This window comes from Carassius auratus, chromosome 31 (genome assembly GCF_003368295.1).
Source record: "Carassius auratus strain Wakin chromosome 31, ASM336829v1, whole genome shotgun sequence".
Classification (NCBI taxonomy): domain Eukaryota; kingdom Metazoa; phylum Chordata; class Actinopteri; order Cypriniformes; family Cyprinidae; genus Carassius; species Carassius auratus.
In genome coordinates this window covers 5,340,143-5,353,078 of record NC_039273.1, presented here as the reverse complement: position 1 = coordinate 5,353,078, position 12,936 = coordinate 5,340,143, and the positions used below count along the sequence as shown (strand labels likewise).

At 37.9% G+C, this 12,936-nt stretch overlaps 1 protein-coding gene across 3 annotated transcripts in view; it reads right to left on the bottom strand.

Moving 5' to 3' along the window:
• Positions 1–12,936, bottom strand: part of LOC113050306 (metabotropic glutamate receptor 4-like) — a 143,689-nt gene that overhangs the window by 110,486 nt on the left and 20,267 nt on the right. The window contains exon 1 of one of the 3 annotated variants that reach the window (XM_026213146.1): positions 5,498–5,544. The exons of the other annotated variants lie outside the window; for them this stretch is intronic. The gene's annotated coding sequence lies outside the window, so the exon portion shown is untranslated. Of the gene's footprint in view, positions 1–5,497; positions 5,545–12,936 lie in introns of those variants that run through there. 3 annotated transcript variants of the gene reach the window in all.

The window sequence follows — 12,936 nt, the reverse complement described above, 5'->3', positions numbered from 1 at the left end:
AATCAGTGTTTGAAGATTATTACTGAATAATAACTTTCAGCCTTATCCTCGAACAAATTTTATGAACTAGATTTTGGAGGTAGAGTCTCCTTTAGTGTTTTACAAAAATAAAAAATAAATCAGGCATGCTAAGAATGACATTAAGGTGAGTAAACAATGACAGATTTTCATTTTCCTATTTCTTTAAATACGTTTTTGAGTGCAAGACACAATGACAGCATTAATAATGGAAAAGCAAAACAAAACGCACTAAAATTAATACCAGCCTTTTATCATTCAGCATATCACCCTTTTAAATGCATGAGAAACTGATGAGTGATAATGGAAGTGAAGTCTACTAAATACAAAGCTGGCTAATGCTTTTGTCGGGGACAATGTTTTTGTGAATAAAAGGGACATGATATTATGCATGATCTGTCTCTCTGCAGCTGTTTGATTTCCCCTGGCTCTGAACTCAGTGAAACACTGGTGCAATTTGTCAACTGCAAATACAGCCTGAAAGACATCTACACCAGTGAGAGACTCCCAGTCACTCTGCCGCCTTGCTGAGATGCCGTTCTCCCGAAGAGCTGGGCAAATAAATGCAACACTTATGAAAATAGATCTCTCAACTGGGCTACATGTCAGACAGTGAGCCGGTTTATTTTGGGGAAGATGAAGCCATTCAGTTCATCCTAGAAAGCTCCCAAGACATACTGACGAGGCCATTGACAAACTATCTCAGGCCTGTATTCTAATTAGGCCCTCTTGCGAAAAAGAAGCGCTCTCTTCACGCGGCTAACTTTTATTTTAGTGGTGCACTTCAAAACCCCAGATACTGGGAGAATCAATTAAGACAGTGCAGTACAGAAGACATAAGATGAAACGGGAGGAGAGCCCTGACCCACTTTCAGGTACTGTAGTGCAGAGATAAGCATCTTTACAGGCCTGAGGGAAAATAAAAGGGTGTGAATGTGAGAGGAGTTAGAAGCCAGCAGGTCCAGGGGAGGCAGCTCTCCTCAGTAGGTGCCTTCCTGAAAAAAATGAAAGTCTTGATCTGCTTGCATTAGTCGTGTAGGTTCTTTAAGTGCCGTGAGAACAGCTCTTCATAAAAACCTTAACCTGTTATTTGAAATAACCTACACTCAATGTTTATACAAAGACGATGTGTTGGCGAACCACTCGGGAAAGTGGCTTGCCGAGCTACAAGAAACACTAAAATAAAAAAACAACAGTATTTAAAAACACTAAAGCTAACTACAATTTAAAGGGACAATATGTATTTTTTAAATATCCAATTATCTATTTACTGTATTTAATTTTTGTGTTAGCAAGCAAGCTAGCGCAAGGTTGGGGGTTCGATTCAAAATAAGATAAAAGCATCTGCTAAATGCATACATTTAATTCAATTTAATAATTTAATCAGATCAGATTTTTCATTCATTTACATGAACTGTCCAAAAAAGATTCATATGAATTAATAAGTTCAATAACTTACAATGAACTAATGCACTATTCATTAAGGCAGATGCAATTTTTGTTCTCTGTTCACTGGTAGTACAGTTGCATGCATGAAAAATGTGACATTTAAAAAAGAAATGTCACACTATAAAGTTACTAGAAAACCTACACTATTTTAAACTATTGTCAAACTACTAAAATATCAAAAGTGTAGCTGCAGAACAGAGCATACAGAAGCCCAGAACTGAATTTTCCAAAGAAGACAGGTCACAAACCGTAATTCTAACCGATTAGACTATTATAGGTGGCTTAGCATGAAACGCATCTGCTAAATGGCAAGTGAGTGATTTGCATGACAATATCTTGATTCTGAGTAATAGAGCTCAGCTAAAATACATAATGACAAAAGATTTAAAAATTATGCTTCTTCCAAACACAATCTCAATTGATTAGTTCCGTCCACAGAAGGGCAACCATGGTCAACCATTTTCAGGAAATATGGATATAGATGAAGTTCAGACAGGCCTTTCAGAGCATACGATCCAAAACATTCATCCCTGCCATTCACTGGAATACCAAGTAACACAGGAATATTTTACAGCTGTCTAACTCTCCGCACATTGCTCAAAAGTCCTCGCAGTGCCTTACCATATTAAGATGGAATGGCTTTATGTGATTGAAAGCTGTTGGTTAATGAGCCTGTGAGAGGTTGGGGTGATCACAACAGTGCATCTATGCTGCTAGTTTCTCGATAATGGCATCGACACCAGCAGCTCTAGTAATGATCCAGCACAAGGTGAATGAAAGAGAGTCTCGCTTAGCCACTCAAATTCCAGCCGAATCAGAATGACTCAGATGTTTGTCTTGAAATATACAGTATATAGATTTATTTCATTTTCATCATTTGATACAATATGCAACCCAGGTGCGATCATTATGAAAGGGGGAAAAAAACAACACAAGTGCAGTACGGAGGCTAAAACAGCATTTGGAGTTTTTGGTACTGGTGGGTTGTAAATATAAAATGTCAAAAAGGTCAGCGTCACCTGGGATTGAAGGGTCGTGCGCTATTTAGAACTGAATTTGAATTCAGATATAGCAAACATGATGTGGAATTATAGGTGAAATATGTATGTAAGATACGTTAAAACAATTTATTTACAGAGAAAAGCAGATTTTGTCAACATTTCTTTATCAAAGAATCTTGAAACAGAAAATGTAACATGGACCCAAACATTTGAATGATAGATTTTTTTTTTTATTATTACAATTCATTAAATTGTAAGTGTGGCCAAGTCAGTGCACTAAATGAGAGTAATTCATTTTTTTTTTTATATGATTTGTTTCCAACCAAAACAGCATTACTATGCATTATTCAATTGTTAATTAAGAGTTTATTTATAATTATTAGCTGTTAATTAATGTTGTGGGACTTTCATCTGCATCCTGGCTGGTGTTTCTGAATATAGAAGCAGCTGTCATCTGTCTTTTGTGCCATCCCAGCTGTGGAGACTATATATAGATGAGCTTATCTAACAGATCTTATCACACCCAAAGCATCTACAGACTTTGTGACTGCATTGCAAACAGTGAAAGTGAACTGGCGTGTCAAACAAGAGGAGAAATCTGGCAGCATTTTCGGCGCACTAATCCTAAAGTTGAAATAAAATGGGCTTGAAACTAAAAAGGGATTTCCTATAGTTCAGCCATGCTTCAAGCAATCTTGCACCCAAGTTTGCTCAAAAAACACAGCCTGCAACAGAGAGGGACAAGAAGGCTTTCGCTGGTGTAGCAGGTCTGATTGCCTCAATCAACGTGCTTCTACAACAAATCAGTCTTCCAATTTAGTCCACATCCAAAATCTTTGTTCTTATTCTCTGAACGAACCATACTATTTGCTAGGTCGGACCTTGATTTAGTCCCTTCATCCACATTAAACAACACCTTGTAGAAGCGTGAAGTAAAACCTTTGATGAAGAACAATTTTAGTATCTAGATTTCGCTTCACATGCAGTTTTTATCAGCTCAATCCGTACCGTGCCCTCTGCCACAAAACCTTTACCTCTCATGTCTTTCATTATTTCCCCTCTCAGATGCTACAATTTTCTACTTAATCAGCCGCTAATTAAAATATGACTCCAGAACCCCTTATGGGGATTGTTACTCTGGAAAAACCCCCTCAAGGAACCATATAACATGCCTAATGAATGACTAATCAAGGGACTAAATTGTCAGATAAACCCGATTGGTCTAGTTTAATGTCTGGAGTGTCGCCTCTGTGGAAAAAGGCTCTATGTGAAGAAGAATTGACAGTGCTCTCATTTTTATCAGCAGCTAAACCCTCTTACAAGCCCTGAATAATAAGTATGCTGATGCCAAATGTACTAATTCTGAGGGATTTTGCTGCAAACGATCTTTGTTTTCTTGTGTTTTCTGTAGCGCCTTCAAACCCACTGTTTAGCTGATTTCTCTGTTCATTTTTCTTTCTACCGCACTCTTCTTTGTGTTCACTGTAAATGTTTAGTCCTTACAGTTTATTGGATGCATAATTCATTTTATGTGTGTTGTGCCACTATATGGGTCTTATATTTCAGTGAAATGAGGGGATATATCAGGGTGATGGATCACAATGCTAGGCTCAGGTCTCCGGTTGTCATGGAGATGGGTATGAATGGTAGACATATCAGTGTTTCATGGCGTCTTGTCAGAAATGGTGCACAAACCAGGATTATGCTCTCTCTCATCCACAAACATTTACAATAAAAATGATGTATGTGCTCATGTCCTCTGATGTGAGTGAGTTTATTTCTGATGTTATTTGAACTATCGTTGTGGAAAGAAAATGCAGATGTGATATGTACTTTTATAGAAAGCAAAATTCCTAACAAACATTTGCAATATTCATTGATTTTCTTTTATCTTATTTTGCTGTTCCCAACATGTGTACACAAAGTGTGGAGGGAAACAAAGAGTGTGCTGCCTCAATTTAGAGATATGTCAGGGATTTATCAACATTTAATGTGTCAACTGTCCACAGGAATACTGCATTTTTAGATAAGATAGATATCCAGAATCTTCATACCGAATCAATCTATTGCAATAGGGAGCGGTGGAAGAGAGGAAAAATGAGTGCAAGGTCCCTGTATAGAAAAAATATATATGCATCACTCATAAATCTTACAGGGAACAGCAACAAATGATCTAAATAATTTTTATTTGAAGAACAGCCGGTAGAGACACTTTGACTCATTTAAAGAGCCAAAAAAATCAGATTCTAAGCTTCCTATCACTGTTTATAAGTCCTGTACATTAGGTTTAAATCCATCCAAGGTTAAAAAACATTGTTATTTTTCTCAAAATATCATTTTAAAATTACCTCAATTCTCAGAGATCCCCAAACGGTTCGCGCGAAGCTGTTCAAAAGATTCAGTTTCCTTAAACCCCACCTTTCGGTAGCATACTGTGTTCTGATTGGTCAACGAACATGGTCAGGTTTAATTGGTTGTTCCGCACACACCTCCACGGTAAACTATGCGTTAGCATCTGTTTGGGGTGAATTATGTCTTATTCCTCTCATCGCGAAGCAAACAGTAAAATAAAAAAACTTTAACAGTCTCGCTGCTTTTTCTTCTGTGTGGGTGTATTCAAACCGCGCGCTTCAGTTTGAATCTGAATAGCGCGTTCAACGTGGGGGCGTGGTCACATATAACGAAGGGAGACATGAAAAACAGACATAGCGTGGTTTTCATATGGATTACTTTATCACAGAATATCTGTTCGGCAGCACTTGTTTAGTTTTAAAGTAGACATGTCAAGCTTTCTATAGATATCTCTCTCATGTCTCTTCGTTGAGTTTTCACGGAGTTACACTTCATTTTAATGACGTGTTTGTAAATGAAGATCAGCACACATACTGATAAGACGCTCGGGAGAAAACAAACACATAACTTAATAATCATACTTCGCGTTGTGATTCGGAGATGCTCGTTGTTCTAAATAAATTTGGTAATGAACCATCTTTTATGGCCAAACGCTTTGAAAATCCCGCTGTACTCACCGAGATTAGAAAAGCAGTCATCAGTGAAATGTTGCGAACACAACAAGGATTTGTTGTACTGCTCTAGTATTGTGGTAAAAATGAATTTTAGCCATTAGTTCTTCTGATTTTCATTCTTTGGCAGTGAAAATAAAAAATTTGCCTTTACAATTAAAAACACACTGTCTCCTCGACATGATGCTATCACACCAACCAGAGCGTCTGTGTGTGTGGGGGGGGGGGCAGGTCAGAGTTCAGTTTCTCTCAAGACGGTAGGCGGAGATTATTATGCAAAGTGTTCCTAGTGACTTACATAGCTGTGTCCAAATTCAGGGTCTGCATCCTCCTTAGGATCCTTCCTACCCGGTTGAAGGAGGATGGGTCCTCCGACGACCGCAAAAACCGGACGTCGGTGTTTGTGAATTTGGACAGCCTACCCTTCTTTCAGTTCCCTCCCTTAACTGTTGCTCATATCCTGTCGCCTAGCAACCGTGACAGCGCCAAGCAAGACGCGGGTGAAGAGCTCATCGTTCTCTCCCCGGAGCTTTGTAAACACTTCTGTCTGTTCTTTCGTCCTTAGAAGCGTTAAAAACAGCTTCAATCACTAACAAATAAGCTGTGTGTAAGGGGATATTCACACAGGCAGTAAGGAAGAAGCTAGTTTACGAAAGTAAACTTTTTTTTTTTTTTTACATATACATGTACAAATGTAAAAAAAAAAATGCTTAACGCTAAAACAAAATGCCTAACTAGAAAACCACTGAAAATATATATTTTTGAAAAGCCAGTTTTTAAAAAACATCGAAAATAATACTCCTCCCCCACTCCGCTACCGCTGGCTTCGTCCTGCCGAAAAGAATTATGGGATAGGTAGGACGCGAAAGGATCCACCACACCCATCCTTCCAATTCGGGGAAAAGGAGGACGCATTTGTGGGCCGCATTTGAAGGATCCTACGAATTTGGACAGCCTTCGTCGCGGCGCTGTGACGTAACATCCTTCAAATGTGTCCTCCGAAGGATGTAGACCCTGAATTTGGACACAGCTATAATAGAGATGGGCAAAAGATTTGAAATCTATAACGACTCGTTTCAGCGATTCAGAGTCGACTCCTTACTTTAGAAGCCAATAACTTTATAAATCGTGTACTTTTTGGTTTAATTACTTTGCACATTGTTTACACTGATGGACAGCTACATCATACACTGTAAAACAGGTAATTTTTGATTTCCCATCTGTGTGGCTCTTTAACAGGATCTAAGCTATATTCAAATCTTTATCAGATGGACAAAAAATAGAATGCATTTGAATTTTGTTTTTGTTTTTTTAATTTAAAATTAGGATTTACAGTATATTACAGTTTGCCTGTGCCTTCGTGTCAGGGATAGGTCTCTCACTGTCATTTGTGCTTACAAGCCGAATGGCAGTGTAGAGTGCCCGGCCTTCTTGGAGTCTCTGGGAGTAGTGCTGGAAAGTGCTCTGACTGGGGACTCCATCGTTCTACTGGGGGACTTCAACACTCACGTGTGCAGCGACAGTGACACCTGGCCGTATGTCTTGGACACTCGGGTAAAGAGAGGGGTGGAGCTGTCAACTGATTACCACCTGGTGGTGAGTTGGATCCGATGGTGGGGGAGGAAGCTGGAAAGACATGGCGGACCCAAACGTATTGTGAGGGTCTGTTGGGAACGTTTGACTGAGCCCCCTGTCAGAGAGATTTTCAACCCCCACCTCCGGCAGAGCTTCGACCAGATTCCGAGGGAGGCTGAGGCTGACATTGAGTCCGAGTGGACCATGTTCTCCACCTCCATTGTAAATCCGTAAGGTCTCCGGTGCCTGTTGAGGCGGCAATCCCCGAACCCAGTAGTGGACACCGGAAGTAAGGGATGCTATCAAGCTAAATAAGGAGTCCTACCAGGCCTGGCTGGCCGGGTGATGCAGTCGATGTACCTGTCTGTCGTGGTAAAGAAGTAGCTGAGCTGCAAGGCGAAGCTCTCGATTTACCGGTCTATCTATATTCCTACTCTCACCTAATGTCATGAGGGACCATATGTCTCTCGGCTGGCTTGGGAATGCCTCGGTATCCCCCCGGAAGAGCTGGATGAAGTGTCTAGGGAGAGGGAAATCTGGGCATCTCTGCTTAGACTGCTGCCCCCGTGACCCAGCTCTGGATAAGTGGAAGAAGATAGATGGATAGATTTGCAGTATAAACATTACTTGGAAGACTTGAAAAAACCTGCCATGTGGTTAATTTAATTACATTCAAAGTCTTATTATAAATAATAAATGTTGCTTACACTTGCTATTCAGGGAATATTAATTTGCATTCATTTTCATAAGTTAGTGTACATTTAAAACAAATTTTGTCAAGTAAAAAAAAAGTGAAAATATTATTTCATTTTAAAAATATACACATGCTATGCAAGTCAAAAAGTTTATAAAATGTCATTTACATCACAGAATGTTAATAAACGCAGTACATACATTGAGATGTGGTTTGTTTTATTTTATTTATTTTTTTAAACAAATGTTTACATTTTTTAATTGTCAATTTTTTTTTTTTTTTTTACAAACAGTATTTTAGAATATACGGTTGAGTTTTATGTGGAGCTGTGCATGTTATGAGAACTGACAGTAAAAACCTTGAACACACACTGTACACTGAAAACATACATAATGATGCTGTCAAATTAGATTTTAATATGATTCTTAGCAGAATGACTGTAGCCAAAAATTAATAATGCATACAATACTAATAAAGCTAAAGAAAATTTTAATGAAAAAGCATTATGTCTCAAACGAAATACATATGAGGATTTTAAACTAATCATAAATAATAAAAAAGCATTCCATATATTATGTATGACCGTGAATAGAATGCACTGTATAGTAAGGAAGGATTTAAAAGAAAAAACAACAAAAAAAGGTTTAAAAACACTTTGGAGTACATATACTGTACATGAAATACATTAAAGTTTTAACTGTTCAGAATAATGAGGGGAAAATAATCAAAGAACAAAACAGACTTGCTTCCTGTTTTTGTACAGACGTCATTTGCTGAATAGACAGTCCAAATAGTCAATGTGAAGCAGCAAACAAATATTAAAAGGTTTTCTTTTAATATATAGAGTATATATATATATATATATATATATATATATATATATATACACACACACACACACACACACACACACACATATATAATGCTTTAACGTTTTATTTCAGCTATTTTTAAACCCAGCAATCAGATTCATAAAACCATTTAAGTCTGAGGTCAGTAAATCTTACCAGCCCCAAAGGTTTGAACAATACATGAAATGAAAACTCCAGATTTCTAGTGTGGTCTCAGGCTTTTGTGTGAATGACAACAGAAAGGAACTTAAACTTTAAATGTTTTGTGAGGAACTGAAAGTTGAAACTGAATTTACGAATATGATTAAGCTGGACCTATGATGAACAATTACCATGTTTCACTGATTCAATACTAAGTTGCCATCTACAATGTAACTACTGATCCTTTAAATGTCACACACAAAGATAACTTTTTCTCATCAAAATAATTTGATGAAATTTTGGCAACGGTGAAAGCAGTCGACATTTTCTACAGCTAAGCCTTTGGCAGCTTGACATCGCTAAGGGTTTATTCCATACAAATTCACACCTCAGGCCTTTCCAAACATGTTCCAGGAATTGAACAAGGCTTACACAATATAAATAAGGAAAGAGGACAAAGGAAAAGTCTCTCCTGCAAGAGCCTGTGTGTCAAAGCCTTGCAGCTTCTATGCCCAATCCTGCCAGGCTTTTCAGTTGCTGTTTTTAATTTTCCAGACTCCCCAGTGCTTCATTCTGAGAACCACCCACAAGGAAGCCACGAAGTTCATTTCCTTCCTTAGTGCAGATCATTTGGGCAAGTGTGAATACAGCAATCCCACTCGGATGAGGACCAAACAACTGCACCAAGACCCAGTGCCCCAAAGATTTTTGCCGATCTCTTGAAAATTTTTTGCATTTTAGTGTTTTTTTTAAGCAAACACTAAATTTATTGAGCGAGCGCAAAGACAGAACGCGTCTTCGAAACGGAGCTGCTCGTGTGCAAGCAAATAGATAGCCTAATTGTGATACATGTGATGACTATCCATTATGACATGCAGGCATTTACATATATATATATATTAGCCTACAAAAAAAATCTTATGCATTTTAATCCTTTAATTTGTAATATTTGGCATGTTTGTGTGCTGTTGTGTGTCACTGTGTTTAATAAGCAGTCTGCACAGTATTTTCAATTTAAATAACAAATACATTTTTGTTTGAGCTGGTCTATGTCATAGTCTATTTTAAAGCTCCTTAAAATAGCAATGCACCAGCAATGCACCTGAACACACCTCATTTTTAGACCAGCACGCCCATGGGCGCAAAAATGAGTGCAAAAAATTTGCTAATTAAACGACGGGGCGCTAGACGGGGAAATGCGAATGACGGACTGAAACTAGCAAACACACTTGCGCTGCACCTTTCGTCGCATCGCACCGGTTGTATGATAGGGCCCTTTGTGTTCTCACACAAAACATTTGCATTCTCTTAAGTATGGCTTGCCCCGGAGTTTGGAGAAAACGCAATACTTTTGCGAGAGAGCACAACGTTAAGTTGGAGTAAGGTGAAAAATATGAAATCGGTCCAATTTTTTTTTTCATCACCCTTAGGGGCTCCATAACTTACTGTTGTTCCAAACCTGTATGACATTCTTCTGTGTAACAGAAAGAGTTCTTCAAAATATCTTCTCTGGAAATAAAATCGACATGAGGGAGAATCAAGGAATAATTTTGAGGTTAACTATCCCTTTAAGGCTTCTCCGCATCATTATTTTGTTATATTCATAAGTCAATGCCAACGATCACCACAGATTAAAAGTCGAAAGATTTCATCATTCCGAAACATGTTTCATGAGCTAATATTTCATACGCCAATAAAAGTGCTTAAAAATTAAAGCAACTGTCAAGGTGAAGTGGTGGTATTATGCATCCTCGCTAAGAAATCTGAAATCAAATTACATTTCTAACTCTGTTTCAAGTCAAAGGGACTTAGAATCTGCTCATTGTGTAGTCCAAACCTTCAACTCCTATTAGCTTTTGTGCTGCACATTATTGGTGACAGACATTTTCCTGTACTACGGTGTTGCTGCCCACGCAGGGCCTGTTCCTCAAGCCCTCTGAGGCCATCAAAGGTCAGACCTCTGGAGATGACTGCTCCCACTCTAGCTGTGCCAGTGACTGCTTCCGTCACGCTCCAGTTCCCCAGCTGTCTTTCTCCTACAGGCCTGTATGAGGGGGTTACTATAATACCAGCTGACATTCTGACAAGCATGTGATTGTTGGGAGTATACAGGGAAGGAGGAGGGCGCACACTTGCTCTCTCTCTTGTCGGGACCTTTACCAGTCTTTTAAAAGCCTGGAGAAATGTTTGTTGATGAATGCAAGTCTCAGGAATGGCCAAAAGTGCTGACATGGCAGGGCTGGAACAGTGGAAGCCTGGCTGGATTCCAGGAACGGGACAGCTTCTGCAGTTACACCTGGTGGCTCATGCTCTCCTATTGCTTTGAGCAGTCACTGTCATCTGCGTTAAATACAACAGTAATCGATAGATATTTAATCATCTTTAATGATCATTTTGCTAGTCTGTTTAGTATTCTGTGCAGCTAAAAGTTCTAGCAGAACCTTCGGTTTTTAAAGCTGTGTGTGCACATCTTGAAAATGTGAAAATATCGCACATTAAAATGAAAGCAAGTTTAAACAACATTTCTGTGGCACTGTGTGAACATTGTGTTGTTTATCTGAACATAACACTGACTCTGGACAGGATTCCTAAATCTTAAATTTCTTAAAATGTGGTCTCAATTCAAAGAAATACTTAAATAAACACAATAAGGCTAACTGTATTATATGCATTGCATTATATTTTGTAGTTAGTAACCCATCAGTAGAATTTTAAAATGTCCAACATTGTGGTGCATGTGTATTTTTGCTTCAAAATCTTTATTATTTTGCTGCAAAATAATTATTATGAGTAAATATAAATAAAAGTAAATATAAGAATATTTCAAGATGAATATATACTGTACCAGTGTAAAGCAACTTAATACAATATATATTTTGTCATTATAAGTATATGAATAGTAATTGTAATAATTATTGGGAGATTTAAAGTGACAACTGATATTTATTTGCATCATGTATTATAAAAAGTTTATTTACACTAGCTATTAACATATTTTCATCATACTATATCAGCCATAAAATATGTATCAAGTATGAAAAAACAATTAATTATTTCATAAAAAAGACAAAATTACTTTTGATTGATATTTTGTGAGAGATTTTACGTGGATAAGCTTGAAATCATAAATAAATAGTGTTCAAAAATAACATTGTTTAAAAATGATGTAAATAAATAAAAAAGATTGTCAAATGTTTGTAATATTCAGAATTAATGTCATTACCTACACCTGTGATTTCAGTGGCAAGAAATCTAAGTAGTGTGATACTGGGGGGAACTGATTTCATATATCAAAAAACAAAACAAAAAAATGACTCTGAAAAAGTTTGTTCTGACACTAGTTCTGGCCGCAAGTTCTTGCAGATGCTGCTTGGTTATATATTTTTTAATAATTAAGTAAAACTTAGTTCTCCAAAAAGTGTACTTTTGGAGGCCTCTGTAGGTTTAAATGATTAGTTCAACATTGCAATTTTGACCTAACTTTTTGTGTCAGTGGACCATGATACGGTGCATGAACAGTGCTGATAAACTGACATCTCCTGACCTTGTGCTACTGTTTACTGTAGCCACTCGCTGCCTTTTCTGCAGTGGCGGTTCTACATTGAAATACACCCTGGGCGAGACCCCTTTCGAGCGCCCCCCCCCCCCCCCACACACACAAAAAAAAAATAGCAAACAAAGTTCTGCACAAACAGCAATATTTTATATTTTATTATAACAACTGTTTTCATATGATGTGAGATCATTGCATGCATGTTTCCAATTTGCCATTCCTGCACTTGTTAAATTGATGTTCCTCTTGGAAAACAATTTGCAGCAGAAGCAAAAGAGGCTGTTGTTCTTAACTGAAGAAATCAGCCAACTTCTTGCCATCTTTTCACCACTTACTAATGTCTTATTAAAATATTAGTGGTGGCAACTTCTCCCATTACTCTCATTCCTACGGAAAACAAAGCCAGGTGGCACTTTACTTGGTCCTCTGTGAACCAGCTCAGTCCGAATCCTGTCAGTCAGATGTGAGGGCCAGTGGGGCTCAGTGGGGGTTCAGCTCCAGGCATTTCTATCAGACAGCATATTGGCATATTACTCAAAACACATAGCAGTGAAAAAACACAGTCCTACTCATAAATTATCAGAAATATTAAAATTACATTAAATTGCAGTTGTCTTGTAGCCCACACACA